Below are 14,652 nucleotides of genomic sequence, written 5' to 3'. Positions count from 1 at the left end.
GATTGGCAGTCAGACACAATTGTACGTACTGTACATCAACATACCACTTACAAACTTAGTAGACAGTACGTATGATAATGTACAGTACATTGTATAAACAAGCAAGTGTATCAAGTGTCTTCGCGTTCAAGTGCCCATGTTTTTTCATGCCTTGCTACTGAGTTGAATAGAATTGTGTAGAACATCTTCATCTGTCGAAAAAAAAAAGAGAAAAAAAAGAGTGAATTACACCCAACTCAAGACCGAGTTGAAATCATGAAGTTTGGTGCTTTCGAAGTAAATTGTGTGTGTTCCTTCCACAGTAGCCTGCGTGATAGAAACGGCTTGTGCTACTGAGTGAATGTTGATCTACCACGACATGGTTTGATTTTGGCACTCCACTGTATGTTTGTGATGCATAGTGCTACAAACGCCAGCTTCCTGGTGTGTGTGTGTGTGTGTGTGTGTGTGTGTGTGTGTGTGAATCATATTGTAGAGATACTGCAGTGGATCAGTGGTTGTAATGCACATTTATCACCCATGCCTAGTGACCATTTTGTGACCCAGTTCTGGAAATTCTGTGGGTAAGTTAGATTTACTGTGGTATAACATTATCAAACATATGGCACAACTTGAAATGTTCTACATTGTATAACACATTTAAACTCTTCAGCTATCAGAATTATGAAATAAAAGGTTTGTAATGGAACTGATTCTGCATAGATCTACAGCTTGTATTAGTAGCAGTCAGGTGGGTTCCCTGTTTTACGTGTAAATTGCTGTACACTTGTAGAGCATTTGATAATATTCTTGACATGGCTATGGCAGATGTTGAACATTGAGCCTGTGGCTGAAGTGTGTTTTCAAAGTAATCACTGCGCTGCCTGTTGCCGCACGGTGCCGCTCAAGATCAATAGTGAACAGAAAGCAGGCTGGGCTCAAAGTACAAACACATGTTGTACTATAGTGTAGTATAAGACGCATGACCTTAAAAACCGAGTGAGGTAAACAGATACAATTGTATCATCCATTCATGTATTCGTGCCCAAGAAAAAAAAAAAAAAAACATGGTATCAAGAGTATCCATTTGCCTTGGCTTTAAAAATAGAAAATCATGTTTGTACCTATGTTATACAGGTCATAAAGTCTATCATATGCATGTACGATACTAGCAAATTGTTACAGTACCTTGCCAAGAAGAGGGTCCGGTTTCATACAATTTTTCTCTGAAGTATTTATGCATGCAATATATGTCTTTGTCTGCTGAAATGTTTACTTTTCTGCTCTTGCTTGATCTTGGAGTATTCTGTACCATCCTGTGATTGCTTCAAAGTATGCATTGTGGTGGTTAAATAATTCTCAGGTGATGTTAATTCTGTGTATTTTTCTCTCTATCTGGCTGTCTACAGGGAATGATGATGCAGATGGAGACAAACCTAAGGAGTTCGGCCACTACTCATCCCCCCATTCTTGAGAAGCAGCTTGCGGGCTCATTGCCAAGCAAGCAGCATCATTCTCATTCAGTCCAAGCACGCTACAACCAGCCTCCTCCCAGTGTAGCCCAGCCGGCTACGCCTTCGCCTGCATCTCTGCAAGGCAAAGTCCAAGCAACGACGCCGAGCAGCATCCCCGTATCCATCATCCAGCACACGACTTCGTATCCACCCCTTTCCCACTCAAATTCAGGTAACCATCCCCAGCTACACTCCCAGACACCACTCCCACCTCCCTCCATCTCTCCTCACCACCATTCGTCCGTTCCGTACCACCTTCACACGCGGGTTCCGCACCAGCCGGGTGAGCAGCACATGCAGCAGCATCCACCACTACATCTTCAGCATGCGCAACATCCGCAGCGATACTTGCAGCCGCAGCATCCTCATCTGGTCCAGCAGGCGGCTTCAGTGCCGCTGTCGGAGCAGCAACAGCCTGCAGCCGCAATGTCCAAGTCACCTCCCTCCAAGCCTCCAGTGCCATCGCACACGCCACCGCAGCCCCAGCCCCCTCCGCTACCCTCTTCCCATCCCGCCTCCGTCCTCATCGTCGACCACGCCGGCTCCTCACATGGTGACTCCGCAGCAGGCCATCGACCTCCTGCACCTGGCCAAGTCTCAGGGACGTCAAGTACACCACTCTGACCGCTCCCGACAGTCCGAGGGGCGGGCACAGCCCGAGCAATCTTCAAGGCAGCCGGAGTCCTCGCCTTGTACACCAGATCGTCAGCCACAATCAGTGGGTTGCTGGGGAGAGACCCACATCTCCCAAGTTGTCTCCCGCTCTCAAGCCCTCAGAGAGTGACTCAGCAGAATCGGCAGACTCTGGTGGGAAGGACAAAAGGTAGAGCAGTTTTGTGCATATCTTTTGTTCTTGATCAAAATATTTTATTGTGTCTACTCTAAAGATTTCATTTCTATATTCTTTGCTTGGCCAATTTTAACCTGTGACATTTTAAAAAAATGATACACGTGTGTGTTCAAACATATGTGTGTTTTGTTCGTCTTCATCAATCTTACGTGTATTAAGGATGTAGAGTGCCACAGTCTACAAGGTAGGACATTTTCCAAAGTAGGGGGTGCTTCACTCTTGATGCTTACACTTTATGCGTGCAAAGTTAAGATTAGAATAAGAAAAAAAAGAGTGGGTGGGTGGGTGGTAGGGAATTTTCATTCCAATTCTTTGGCCTGAATTCAAAAGGTAGTTCAAGCAAAATCCATGGTTTAAGTGTATTCCATGGACAAAAAACAAGTGTGCAGTACTAGGTGAAGGTGTATGTTGGCCCTCGCACATGCCAGTGTGCATTTGTTATGATTTTGATTACTGTTACAGCATGCGACGTTATAATTATATCATGTGCACTTGCGCATTTGAATTTACATGGTAATCCATGAGCTGAATTTGAACTACCTTTATGAGTTCATTCCTTTATTCAGTGTGTTATGACATGGCAATGCACTATGTGCTGCACAAATACTAGAGAACCTTTTAAATGCCTCCCCCCCCCCCCCCAAAAAAAAAAAGAAAATAGTCTCTGGCTCCCTTTAAAGAGTTCTAATACAGTACAAGAAAACATGGTGGTGCTCGTACAACTGTGTGTCATCCAAAGGATTCACCTCCAGCATAGTCATCATAGACCTTTTTATCAGCATTACTTTCAGCTCTGTAGTTCCAGTTACTGTTAGTACCCAAGCTTGGCATGTTATATTTTCCATACCAGTGCTTTGAACTCATTATATGCAACAGTAGTACCAAGCAAGAGAGATTGTACAAAACAGAAATATGTGCATGCATGCATGCATACACGTTGTTGGGCAGCCATGAGGAACCACTGTCAAGAGGCTGTCTATTGTACCCCAAAAACAGTGGGCCAGGAACTCATTGATTTCGAGAAAGGTGAGGGAAAGAGCAAGTTTGGTTCACTGACCTTGGAATCCTGCAAATAGCTGAGACAGTGGGGCACATGACGATAATGATAATGATGAAACAGCATTTATATAGCTATTTGTCTGTAGAAACATTAAAAGGTGCCACATCCACCCCCCAAAAAAAAATAAAAACAAAACAAAACAAACAAAAAAAAAACAAACCCCAAAACCAAAAAACAACACACACACATAAAAGGCAGGAGTCAAAAAGCTGAGGGTTGTATAACATTGTCGTACTTCTGTCTTGTGCATGCCTCTTTTTTTTTTTTTTATACAACTGGAGATATTGCAAGGGGTAGACATTGACAATTATGAACTTTTGTGCTGACATTGAACGTGCCATGACTTATTTGCATGCTTATCCAGTTGTGCTAAAATCGCACCTCATATACATGTATCTCTTGCTGGTTTTTTCATTGCATTGGTTTAATAAGGAAGATCAAAAAAAAAGTGACTGCACATCCAAATTGCAAAGTTTCAGTAGCTGGATGGTGTCTGTGTGTTTGTGTGTGTGTGTGTGAGTGTTTGTTTATTTTTTGTTTGTTCGTTTGTTTGTTGTTTGTTTGTTTATTTGTTTGTTTGTTTTCATTGATTTTGATAAAGTTATACTGGACTGTTTCATTTTCTGCAGAGCTGGTATCAGGGAAGTTCACAACAAACTGGAAAAGAACAGGTCAGTATTGTAAAAAACAACAACAACACAGACACAAATGTACACATGGGCATTTCCAAGGTAAAAAGGGTACATTTCAGGGATGTCAGGAAATTTTCTGTTTCCTATGTACATTACCCCCCCCCCCCCTCCCCCAATACAATATGATCTTTGATAACACTTTAATGAGAGATCTTGCCCCAAAATTGCTTCAATCAAAGAATATATTAGAATTTAAGCGCAAAAGAATATTTTGGGCGAACGTACATTATGCTGGACTGACATCTACGATGTATGTACTAACATTTGTATGAAGGTCAAATAATAAATGCTCATTGAAAATTTGTTCTTTTTTTTCACTGAATGGCATAATATTGAATTTAAAAACATGACAACAGCCCCTAAATTCTATGGAACACTATGTTTTATACCATTTCTAGACTTAGTGATAAACATACAGTGTATGATTGTTATATGGATTAACAAAAACGTGACAGTTTGTCAGTCCACATAACATATGTTTGCTGCAAAATTTTCATCCTGGCATAAATTCTAATTAATATATTCGGCGTTTGAAGCAATTTTGAGTCAAAGTTATCACTCATTAAAGTGTTCTCAAAGATCATTTCGTGTTGGGGGGGTAAGGCACATTGGAAACAGAAAATATCCCTGAAATGTACTCTTTTACCTTGGCAATGCCTGTAGCGAATACATACGCATCCGTCATCCACATCAGCAGGTGATTTTATGATCTTATTTATTTTACTGTTGCAGAGACATACTTACATTGTAAGTAGTCTGAATAGTCGCAAGTAGTCTAACAACAGTCAAGGTCAGCTTTGTCGATTGGTAAGTGCCTTGTACATACGCGCACTTGCCACAGTAGCTGCAATTATAGTTGCAATAACTTGCAAGTATGAATATATGCCTCGTCAAATAGGATCAAGGCCCCATTCTTTGGACACATTTGTGTATGACACACGATTTGTGTCCCCATTACTTGATGCTCATACATGTAGCTTGTTGGTTGTTTTTCTACAGGTACAGTAGGTACATACTTGTAGCTGCTGTCATGGCATGTCTACAGCTGTACAAGTTTCACATTGAATATCTGCTGAGCTACAGTGTGGTTTGTTATCCTGAGAGGCCCTTTTTATGCAAAAATGAAAACAGGGCAGTTTGAGAAATCAGAGACACGTGATATGATGTGAACAGCTGGGGGTTATGTAATTTGGGGAAGAAATATCAAAAGAGGAACAGACTTGAAATGAAGTGTAAAAATCTCTTCTGCTTGTTTTGACACAGAAATCATGATAATCTTGCATAGACGAAATGTTTTAATGCCAAAGTATGACATGTTAACCATAGATCATATAAATTTGGCAAAAATACCTTTTGAATACTGCTTTGACAGTCGAATGCTGTTGTGATATGCTGTTTTTGATATTAAAGGACAAGTTCACCTTCATAGACATGTGGGTTTAGTGAATGCAGCAATATTAGTAGAACACATCAGTGAGAGTGTGAGGAAAATCCGACAATCCGTTCAAAAAGTTATGAATTTTTAATGTTTTCTGCTCAGTCATGGCCGGATGAGAAGACTACTATAGCTTGTGATGTCACATGAGTACAACGGTAGTAAGAAAGTATAAAGAAAATTCACCGTATTTTCACTTTTCTCGCACAACAAAAAAACACTCGACTTCTCTCTTTCAGAAGGCAAGGGGAATAATATTATCCTTAACATACATCAGTAACAAGTCCAAGAAATGTGCACTTTATTCAAAAAGTAAAATTTTGTGAAATTCTCTTTTTATTTTCATTGTATCGTTGTACGCACATGACATCACTTACTGTAGTAGTCTTCTCATCCAGCAGTAATTGCGCAGATACTTTAAAAATTCATAACTTTTGAACGGATTGTCGGATTTTCCTCAAACTTTCACTGATGTGTTCTACTGATATTGTTGCATTCACTCAATCCACATGTACATGAAGGTGAACTTGTCCTTTAAAGTGATAGGCAAAGGCAGTTTTAATCAATCACTTGGACTTTATCCTGCTGATCGTCTTCAAATGATGAAAGCAAGAATAAGAAAAAATGATTACAAGATGCCACAAACTAATCTTATACACAGAGCTATCTTCATTTCTGCATGGATGGTGATTTGCACATGTAGCAGCATCAGATTTTTCAATGTCTTTACTTCTTTTAAGTGGTTTAAATCCAGGGCACTGTTTCATGAGAGTTGTCAGCCCTGAGAAGTTGTCAGTCTCTGACAATTTAGTAAAATCCTTGGTTTTGATTGGCTGAGAAGCTTTTGTCACTGACTATTACTGTGGTAATTGTCAGAGACTGACAACTTGTTAGGGCGGACAACTTCGATGAAACGGTGCCCAGGTACTGTACTTTGTCATGTCCTGGGACATAGTACATAATGTAAGTGATTTACATTTACCTGTACATCTGCATAGTTTCTGTGTAATATTGTATCCCTCTATCTTGCTTGCTCCTCAAATATATTACACAAGCATAAATGATGGGTGGAAATAAGTTTCATAATAACATCACATGTGTTTTGTTTTGTTTTTTTATGCCTCCGCCACAAAGTGTCGCCGGAGGCATTATGTTTTCGGGTTGTCCGTCCTTCTGTTCGTCCGTCTGTCCGTCCGTAATCAATTTTGTGGACAGCGTGATCGTTAAAGGAGAGTACAGCAGAGAGACTGCAAGTCCTGGAGTCCAAAGTAGAGACTTCGATTTTGGATTCGGCCCAGAGAGTGTGGTGCCATGCATACGATATACACTAACTCATAACGAAGGTTCCCAGTTTATTCCTTGCATTCACATCAGAAGCAAAGGAATTCTCTCCACTTTTGTTACAATATCTTGTAAATGGTTCAAATTGTCTTCATGAAACTTAGTACCTACAGTATGCATGTACTGACTGGTAGGGATTATCTAGGGAATTTGGGGGTCAAAGGTCAAGATCAACACCTCAAAATTTCACTTTTCCCTCCTATTTATTCAATACTTCAGGATTTTTCTTGAAACTTAATGTATATGTATGTTTTACCCAATGGAGTTTCTCTGGGAAGTTTCATGTCAAAAGGTCGAAAGGTCAAAGGTCAAGTGAAATTGCTAAATTTTACTTCTTCCTCCATACCACGAAAGTAATTCAAGGTATCATCATGAAACTTAGTACATATTTTTGCATGTTCTACCTGACAGTGATTCTTTTTGAGAATTTTAGGGTCATAGGATCAAAGGTCAAGGGTCAAAGGCTAGGTTAGGATACTAACATTTTACTATCTAGTACTGATCTAATACTGAAATTGCACTTTTTCCTCCATACCTTGAAAATTACTCAATGCAGAAACCTATAAAAGGGACAAAAGTCAAGTAAAAATCCTCAAATCCCCAAATACCTACACTCTTAGACAATATAGCCATTCAAGGAAAGTGAACATTCACATTTGTTACAAACCTGTCCTTTTAATACTTTGCCAATTTTATGAAACTGTCATCACACATTGTCAAGACATTGCACTATAGACCTATTGGAAAAACCATACATTATGGCGGAGGCATGCCAGTTGCCATAGTGACATTTCTAGATGTTTTTTGTTTCTTTGTTTGTTTTGTCTGTGCAGACGAGCCCACCTCAAGGAATGCTTTGAGAACCTAAGGACTGCCATTCCCAATATGGAGGACAGAAAATCGAAAACCTCCAACCTTAGCATCTTGCGTGGAGCCCTACGCTACATTCAGGTAAGTTTTCATTCGGTGATCGAAATCTGAAGTAGGGCAGGCCTGTCAGAGCATAGAATCCCCATATATACATGTCATGTATACCTTCTTATTCCGTGGAAAATGGACATTAGGATCACACACTGTACATGTATATGCACAAAAGGAATTGCACTCTTTGTAGGACTTCAAGTTGTACAGATTTACTGTAAGTAAAAGTGTCTACTTTTTCGCCCTCGGCAGGGCAAGAAGAGTTTCATGTGTTTTTGATGCCGCAGAATCGAGACATCAACTCCTGGAACATACGGCAAGCAAAAATATTCACATGCTTTTATTTTCGTGCTGGTTTCTGGTTGCTCGAAATGCACGAAAATCTCCGCTTTTACAATACATGATGATGTCTAATCATCTTGTAAATCCTAATTATTTGGTTAGACCTTCATACCAATCTCCTTTGACTCATTTGTTCTCATTTAGAAACCAGGAAATGTTATGGAGGTGAGAGTGGCTTATAGGGAATACGGTGTTTTTACAGTGTGTTTTTTTTTTTCTGCCAGTAATATGTATTTCTATTGTGAATTTTCTTATTGAACTATCCAGACTGCCCAGGGCAATTTCCTTTACTTTGTTGACAGGGTTGATTAAAACATTCGAATTGCCATTAAACCTTATGATACAAAGATTCTCATCAAAGGTGCAAAATAATGGAGTTTGGATTTTTTGTGTTTTCACATCAATGTCCTCGTCTAAGATGTAGGATTGAGATATTTGCTGAAACTGATTCTTGTGACCCTCAGCTATGAACCCTGTAGTGCATCCACTCCAGTCTATGCCAATGGTGCCAGTCAACTGGTGTGCATGATGCTCCACACTGATTATTCTTTACTACTTGCCAAGTTGTACAAAGTTGTAATACTCATCTTTGAATTTCAGTTGGTCGCAAACTGTAGTTGTATCACTTATCGCTGATATCATCAGCTCACCTGAGCCAAGGGTCAAAGATTTCATCATCTTCTTTATAATCCATGGTCTGATTACAACCAAACTTGAGCAGAGATGATTTGATGGGTGAGGCATACAAAGTTGTATATGTGGCTCAGATGGGCCCCCGTAGGGCCCAGGGGTATGATGCAATATGCCTCAAAGTGACAATTTCAAAGGTGTTCTTTATCAGATCCAGAAATACATTGTAGTGCAACCAAGTGGTATTGCATTTGTACACCTTCAGAAGTAAAGGATAAAGTAGCTTATGACAGTGGGAGTAGTGGTCTGATTGGGCCTTCTTGGGGTGAGGGAATAAGAAGTAAGGATGGGGCCTGTGGACAAAAATCAACATTTTTTATCTTCTCCTTTTGAAATGCATGCGATGGGCAGATTTTCTCAAAACCCAGTAGAAATCATCCCAATGGATTGAAGAATAAAGTTGTTCAACTGGTTCAGATGGTCCCCCTGGGAGCCAATGGGACCCAGGGGCAGGCCCAAATGCCCCACAAACATTGCATTTCAAGCATCTCCATCCCCAGATCAAGAAATAGAAGTCTAATGCGTTGAGACCCATGTAGAGGGGAAGAATATCAGTTGTTCGTGATAGTGGCAGTGGTACCCCGAATTATGCACCTATTGGAGGTATCAAATGGGGGCCCTGATTCATTGCCCCAAAGGTCAAAATGAATGGTGGTAGATTTGGAAAAAAAAGGATTGAAAAAAAAAAAGTCTTTTCCAGATCAAGCAGAACACTCTTGTTATTACTTGAATAAAATAAGCTACAGAAAAAGAATACAGATTTCAAAGCAGTTTAATGCAGGACCCATTGATAAATAAAGTCTGTCATCATTTTCATCAAAATGCATTCCACAACAGATTCAGGAATCATCTGTAGGGGTAGGGACTTGCGGAGTTATTTAATAGGTACATTTGGTCCTGTTGAGGGGCCTGGGGAAGGGCTACAGAGGGGTGGAATACTGAAAATTACGATCTTCATCTCTCTATCCAGTTAGAACAGGTAACCTCAGCATTGTGTTGATAGCCTTACGGGATGATGTGTTGTGATTATTTGTGAGGCTCTCAAAAAGTAGTTACAATGTGGTTTTCATGTCATGTACCACCACAGGGCACTAAAGGAAAGGTTGACTCAATTTTCAAGCTCAAGTTTTGATGAGCCCCCCCCCCCCCCCCCTCTATGCTTTTGTGTAAATAAGAATTGGAAACTAAACTTGAAAGCATTAGAGAACAATAAATATTTTGTCTACTTCAGTATAAATACTTTGGCATTGTTCATATCACATTAAGAGAGTTTACCATCACTACGCAGTTATATGTCTGAAGTTCTTTGAAGTAACCTCACTGAAACCAAAATATTGTAGATTGACTGCTCAGAGGTGACATGCAACTTTTTACAAACTTCTCTCTCTACCAAGGTTGTGTCTTGCCATGTGTTACAGATTACTGATCCTCCCAATCCTTGCCCACCTCTGTTTACTATTGCAGGTGCTGACACGCAAGGAGCGGGAGGCTGGACCAACGAACAAGAGACCGCCTAGTGCTGGCAGAAAATTGCCACCCAGCAGCGCCTGGACCTCCTCAAGATAAAGAATGGCATGTCGACCAGTGAGCAAGTCAAACTACCCACCGACCACGACGACAATGACGATGATGACGACGATTGACCGGCTTGTGGTTGCCGAGGAGAAGGACATCATTGTTGAAGTTCACAAGAAGAAGCCGGACGATGATGACGATCAGGCGTCAACTTCCACGGCATCAGGTGAAGTAGACTTCCTCCTTTAAGTTATTTGGTTGTTTGAGGCAGTCCCACATCATTTGCTTATCAAAATAATTAATGTAGTTCTCGTACTTTGTGTCAGTACGTAGAATATCTTGTCAGAAAGAAGGAATTTCTGATGTTTCCAAGATTTTGTTGTGTTCTCTGTGCTGACATATTTTATTTCTGATAACATTCTAACAGCCATGCTCATGCAGTTGTCCTATGTTGGGTTTCTTGTTGTGACATGTTTATCTGTGCTGCTTCCTGTGCCGGACAGCAGTAACATTCTAGATTGCAATGTAGGCCATATGTTTGGGGCAAATTATTTGTATAGGGCCCCATTTTTTTTCTCTCTCTTCTTTTTTTCTTTAAAACAACAACAACAACAATGTAGGCCAATGTTACTTAGTTTCTTTGTCTTCATGTGAAAGCAAGCTGAAAACAACAACAACCACACACACTTGCACACAAACAAAATCACTTTGTGAATTAAACAAAGTTGTAAGAATATAGTGTGTAGCATTTTGATCATTATTTATGCCTTGTAAATGTGCTATGCAAATGATAGGGAATGATATTAAATTCTCACTTCTAAGATGTATATGTGCTGTGCAAATGATATGTAAAAGCAAGCCAAAAACAACAACAACCACACGCACTTGCACACAAACAAAATTACTTTGTGAATTAACAAAGTTGTAAGAATACAGTGTGTAGCATTTTGATCATTATTTATGCCTTGTAAATGTGCTTTGCAAATGATAGGGAATGATATTAAATTCTCACTTCTGAGATGCAGGGCTGCCAACTCTTACGCATTGAGCGTGAGACTCACGCATTTTGGTCCTTTCTCACTCTAAAACTTTATTTCATTTGCATGCATTTCTATTGATCTCACTCATTTTGACTCCTAAATTATAGCATTGGCCTATGGGAGTCTCACTCTCAACTAGTTTCCAGTGTTGGCAGCCCTGGAGATGTAAATGTGCTATGCAAATGATATGGAATGATATTAAAAATGCCTCTTCTGAGGTGCATGAGAAAGGCTGAATGAAATTTTGTGGAGGGTGTAGTAGCCATAAATAAAGATAAGAAAGGCTTGTGTGTCACTGGATGATAACCCAAGGATTGCTTATTTTGTGTACTTGTCATTGTGCAGAAGCTGAGGAAGAAGAGAGAAAGTCTCAGGCTCACTCCAGAGTTCAGTCGCCTCTCCACCAGCCTGTAGCACCACACCTCTCACATCCTGACTACCCTCGCACCTCTGTATCCACCTCCTTTGCCGCACTCCCCAGCCACCATACCAGGCCCAGCCTCCCGTACACCAGCAGCACCTCGCGCGTGCCAGGATTGAGCCACTCGGCGAACGAGGCCATGCTGCGAATCAGTGCCTTGCAAGAGGTGCAGGCGGCACCGCCAGGAGAGTCTGGCCGGCAGAGACATGCCTCTGAAGAGATCAGGCCGTTGCACCATGGCACCTCCATATCCCCCCGCACAACGTTCCTGCAGATGAACCAGGACAAAGCGCCCACCATACCAGTGGCCGGACACATCCCTTCGGCCGTTAGTCACATCTCGCCAGTTGTCAGCCATGTTGTGTCCCCTCCAGCAGGCAAAGACATGTCAGTACTGGTGACGCAATCAGCCAGTGCTATGGCAGGAAGCATATCAAGGCAGACTGTCAGCCAGCTGCTTGGCAAGCAGCCGGTGGTACGCCAACCGGTCCGTCGTCAGCTCACTGTGGCGCAGCTTCCTGTCATCCAGTCCCCCATGCGGAACTCTCAGCTGTTTCCTCGTATCATGAGCACACCACCGGTGCGCCTGGGATTCAACCCCGCCTCTCAGAGTGTCATTGGTGCCAGCAAACCAGTGGTGACAGTGGGAATCAATTCACTCCTCGCCCAGTCCTCGGTCATCCAGGCAGCCAGCTCCCACAAGACAGTGATCTCAAATGGTTTGGTGACGTCGTCAGCTGAACTCACTACTGTTAGCTTGACTGCCAAGCAGATCAGTCCAATACTGACCACTCCCTCACCTTTGACCTCACCCAGCATGACCAGCCCCCTGTCAACTAGCATCCTCACCACTACGGCTGGTCCAATCTCTAAGAGCCTGATGACGGCGTCAGTCATCACTCAGACACTGCCCGTCATGTCCAATGCAGGACACAGTCCCTTCATCCCACCCATTGCCCTGCAGTCTCCCGCCACTGCTGGTACCTCGCTCCTCCTGCCGACGGCAAACTACATCGGCCTTCAGCACTCCATGATCACTCAGCCCTTCATAACTCCTCCCTTCGCTACTGCCACCCAGCCTCCGCACATCCGCATAGCAACCTCCACCCACGTCACTCCATCATCAGCCACTAGTCAGCCTGTCGTCCACCCGTCTGTCCAGCCCATCACACCCCTCGGCAACTCGGCCATCTCCTTAGCCTTGCAGGCTGCTCTCCCTAAGAACCTCCCACAGGTGCCTACTGCCTCCTTCCCCAGTGCCCTTGGCATCAGCAGCCTTGCCTCCCAAAGTGCTCTACTGTCCACAGCCCTCTCCACCACCACCAAGCCCAAGACTCTCCACTCGGCCAACCTGCCAGCGGCGCCCTCAAACTCTGCACAGGGGAAAGCCAAGTCGCCGACACCCGGCGCTTCTTCGGGGGGCACGGGATCGCGGGGCTCGCGGAACAAAGGTGGCATCAACGGCAAGACCGACAGCCAGATAACAACCTCCAAAATTGCAGAGACCATGGCCAGTCTGGCAGGCAACACGCAGAGTATGGCCAAGAATGGCCACTCCACCTCCACTGTTAATAGCAGGACTAGTCAGCAGTCTCTTGTTGTGAAATTATAGCACCGAGCTGAGCTCTCGTGTTTTTTTAAACCTTTAAGCATCACTGTTCTACGTGAATATTTTGTGAAGAAAATGTATGCTGCTCTGCCTCATTGTGTAGTTATCATAATGCATTGTTCAAATTACCCAATTAAGTCACAACAATCATGCTCATGTGGTAGGTTAAGGTCTAGGATAATACAAAATCCATGCCTGTATGTGTCAATGTACTTGTGCTGCAATGCTCCTAGCTGTTAGCATGATACATAAGTGAATAGGAGTACGACATATTCAGGAATCAACATGAAGTGTCGAGGAAAAGTTTTGTCCACATTCTATAAAGCTTTGCTGGTTGTCTAAGAAATCATGAGTAAATCTTCTATGGAGACTTTGCTTTGCTCAAAGTCAGTGCTGAGGCATACTTTCTAGTGTTTTGTTTTGGTTTTGTTTTTTTTTGCAGAGAAAAAATTTGTAGCCAGGAATAATGTCTGGTCAGACCTTGTGATGTCACCACTACTTCTCTACCTCTGTCAGTCTGTCCGTCTTTCCGTCATTGTTGCTGTACCTTTAAGATAACATTAATCTGTCTTGTGGCTGTGTGGGCGTGGGTCTCTCTCTCTCTCTCTCTCTCTCTCTCTGCTCGTCGCCATCAATCTCTCGTTGTGTATGCCTCGCCATCAACTGTGTCTTTTCTTGGCCAGTTCAGAATGCATTCAGTCTGCTCGTAATTCTGAGACCTCAGCATACTAAAACTCTCCCTAACCTTGATCCGAGAAGCCAATAGTGGGCAAAAGTGTGACTGCAGTGAAAGAATTAGGTTTTTGACTTCAATGCGTGTAACAGCAAGGTCAGTGTTTGTGTACATGGAATCATGGGTAGAGACACTAGTGTCATGTGATTAAACGAGAATCCTAGCTTCTTGTTAAGTGATCGTAACCTGAATGACACAGGGTCCACACCGGAAGCGGCACTAAAGGGTGCACCTAGACTTTGCGCTTTGTACCTCTTTGTTTAGCCTGCTGAGAAACGAAGCAAGTAGGATTATAGGAACACTGCCCACGGCTACTTCAAAAGGAAGCTGCAATAGTGAAAGCCACACATTTGTGTCTGTCTGCAAACCTATCTAACTTTTGAGCACTGGGTATCTATTAGTTAATGTGGACATGTCTTTATGTGTCAAGGTAAACAATTATTCTTATTACAGTGAGCGAATGCATGTGTATACTGTAAGATAACAAAATATGTACATATATGATATAAG

At 42.3% G+C, this 14,652-nt stretch overlaps 1 pseudogene; it reads left to right on the top strand.

The window, feature by feature from the left end:
* Positions 1–1,388: 1,388 nt before the first annotated feature.
* On the top strand, positions 1,389–13,595 carry LOC139744164 (uncharacterized; annotated as a pseudogene).
* Positions 13,596–14,652: the final 1,057 nt, after the last annotated feature.

The sequence above is a fragment of the Diadema antillarum genome, unplaced genomic scaffold, assembly GCF_040938485.1.
Source record: "Diadema antillarum isolate AM-2024a unplaced genomic scaffold, OU_Dant_1.0 seq00001143_RagTag, whole genome shotgun sequence".
NCBI classification, from domain to species: Eukaryota; Metazoa; Echinodermata; class Echinoidea; order Diadematoida; family Diadematidae; genus Diadema; species Diadema antillarum.
Note: the sequence above shows the minus strand (reverse complement) of the source record. Positions and strands in the feature narration are given on the sequence as shown.